Source organism: Gavialis gangeticus, unplaced genomic scaffold (assembly GCF_001723915.1).
Source record: "Gavialis gangeticus isolate Ggan-Ray unplaced genomic scaffold, GavGan_comp1, whole genome shotgun sequence".
In the NCBI taxonomy this organism is placed as follows: domain Eukaryota; kingdom Metazoa; phylum Chordata; order Crocodylia; family Gavialidae; genus Gavialis; species Gavialis gangeticus.
The window spans coordinates 71,628,650-71,631,411 of NW_017729022.1; the positions used below are offsets into that span (position 1 = coordinate 71,628,650).

The 2,762-nt window shown below is 45.1% G+C and overlaps 1 protein-coding gene across 1 annotated transcript in view; it reads left to right on the forward strand.

Annotated features, from left to right (window-relative positions):
* PAH (phenylalanine hydroxylase) overlaps positions 1-2,762 on the forward strand; it is a 92,219-nt gene that overhangs the window by 34,901 nt on the left and 54,556 nt on the right. The window lies entirely within an intron of this gene.

Consider the following 2,762-nt stretch of genomic DNA (forward strand, 5'->3'; position numbering starts at 1 on the left):
AGTAACAGAACTACCCTAAGTATTTGGAAGTCAGGGTGCTTATTACCAATATACAACATATGAAAACATGTTCCTACAAAACTACCAATTTGGAGAGTTCAATTTGTATGAGAGAATTGCTTATTCTAAAAGAATAACGATAGTAATTTATGTTTTTAGACAACTTTTCAATCAGAAAGATCCCTAAACACTCTTTATAAAATGATGACAACTATATATCTGATTTGTTTTGCTCATTTCTGCATGAAAGGCCAACATTGTTTTTACAATATACAACATAATGTACAAAAATAGTTGTTCTTTTCTCCATCATGCAAGATGTTAGGATAGAGAATGAAAACCTCTTATGAGGAAAGTCTGTCTGAATTCTTTTCTCCTTAAGTCTGAGAGCAAGCTTTTGATGGCAACAAAAATTTAAAGGACAAAAGAAACTGAGGTTGTTTCACTTTTATAATCAATGAGATGTTCTGTGGTTAAGAATATTGGTTTAACATGAAGTAGGCTGTAGTTTGATCAGGAAGTTATATATCTATATCTATCTATTTTTTTAGTATAGAGATTATATAAGGTTAAGTCATTCCTGATCAGATATTTTTCAGATTATATCTTGAAATTATAGAATCACTTTTACTTTTTACCATCACGTTGTAATTTGAGGTGAAAGATGACCCTGAGTGATTTAAGCACTGTGGGTGCATCCCCACATGCAGGGGCACGCGCTTGCAGTGCTAAAAAAAATTGTGCTGGAACAAATGTATGCTGCTACTTTTTGCCACTGCACAAGCCTTTGCATGTGCACTTTGGTGCAGGACAAAATGCCCTGTTTCAGGAAAACTGCTGTTTTCCTGCTCCTGGTGCGCTGGAGGAGCCAGGACAGAACCAGAGGAGGGGAGACACTTTGGCTGGCAGCCAGAGCTTCTCCCAGGAAGACTGAGCCTCTGTCTCCCCCAGCACACACCCCTGCCATGTTTTTATGACAGTCTTTTTTGTTACCAGGATTTCCTGGTAGCAAATTTTGCCCCCACACTACAAATTTGCAGTACGGGACATGCTTTAACATGCTGGGTGTGTGGTTGGTGGTGACAGAATGAAGTTTGCAGCACCACAAACCACACATGCCTGCACATCTGGATCTGGCCTATGAGGCTTTAATGCAGGGGTGGGAAAAATTTGGCCTGTTGGCTGGATCGAACCCATGGTGGAGTCCATTTCCCAGTGGCCCCTGCCTGCATCACTGAAGCCAGTTTCTATGGAGACCCCAGGAGCACCAGGGTTGTGACAGCTTGGGGCCAGGGTTTCCGTGGAGACCCGCCCAAGCAGTGCTGGCAGGGTGTATGGGTGGGTGAGGAGCTGCTCCAGGGCCAGGGTCAGGATCTTGAAGCAGTCATAGAGCAGGCCAGAGCCAGGGCAGAGGTGTGATCTGCTGCCCACACAGTCCTGTACTGTAAATACAAGTACTTGCCTGCTCCAGAGTTTCTTTGCATATAGCAGAGCACATATAGATGCTGTCTAGGGCATGAGGGTGCTTCAGTGTGGGAGCTGCCTGCTGGAGAACTAGCTTGCTGCAGAGTTTCTTTGTGTGCAGCAGGGCATGTGTAGATGCTGCCCAGGTGCCTGGGGCACGCGGGTGCTTCAGTGTCGGGGCTCATGCCCCAACCAGCCCCTTCACAGCGCATTGAGCCTGGTCAGAGCAGCCCTGGGCTGCTGCCAGGCTGGGCTGCTCTGACCAGGCTCAATGTGCTGCCCACAAATAAACTCTGGAGCACTGTACTTCAGAGTTTATTCATGTATATTAATTGTACGTGTAGATGCGCCCATTCAGTCCCAGATTGTTTGCTATTCCAGGTCTGTTCCAGGGAGTGGAAAATGTTGCAGAGTGACCTGTCAGAGAGCAAGTGTCACCTTTATGATTTCTCCATGGGGTCTCCGCCTCAATTTCTACCTGCACCCCAAATGGGTTCATCCCTCCCCTTTTAGGACGATAATAAAACACTAGCATGGTCTCCTTAGGTTTTCAGGCAAAATAGACACGCTCTACTCCATATAAAGATGATAAAGTGATGGGTGTTTCATTTGAGGTTTTTTTTATCACTGGTGCACCCTGATGTGAAACTTAACTAGATGGATTACAGTAACCATGTCTCATGGTAAGGCTGCCATGCTCGGCAGAAGTGCCATCAGGCAATACTGCTCTGGATCACTGCCTCATAGACAGGAAGCAGTATAGCTGGATGCATAGATGCCATGGGTGGGCTAAGTAGCATTGGGAGCAAAACCCTCAGGGACCATAAGCCACCCATAGAAGCCAGCAGTCTACAAAACCTGCTTATAGGACAATATATATATGTCTTCACTATTTATATGAGGCCAGGCTGTGACTAGGTGTGCAAGTAGGTACAAAGAAGTAAGTACAAAGAACTCTCCTGCCTTTCCTAGCATGTGGACCCTTCAGAAATCAAGACTTAGAACCCCAAGCACTAGAATCCACAATGGTAGTGAAACAAGAATAGCAAAATTGAATTGACACAAGGGCAGAGAGGATGCTGGCTGCCAGGAGAAAGATGTCAGTGTCAGTGCTTTGATGTGTGAGCTCCTAGAACCTCTGAATAATACCCCCTTGAATGATCCCCTAGATTCCCAACTCTCTGGGCACATCTACATGTGCCTATTAATGTGCAACAGAAGCTCTGGAGCTTATCATTCTGGAGCTGATTGGTGCTATCATTCATAGTTTCATAGTTTCTAGGGTCGGAAGGGACCTG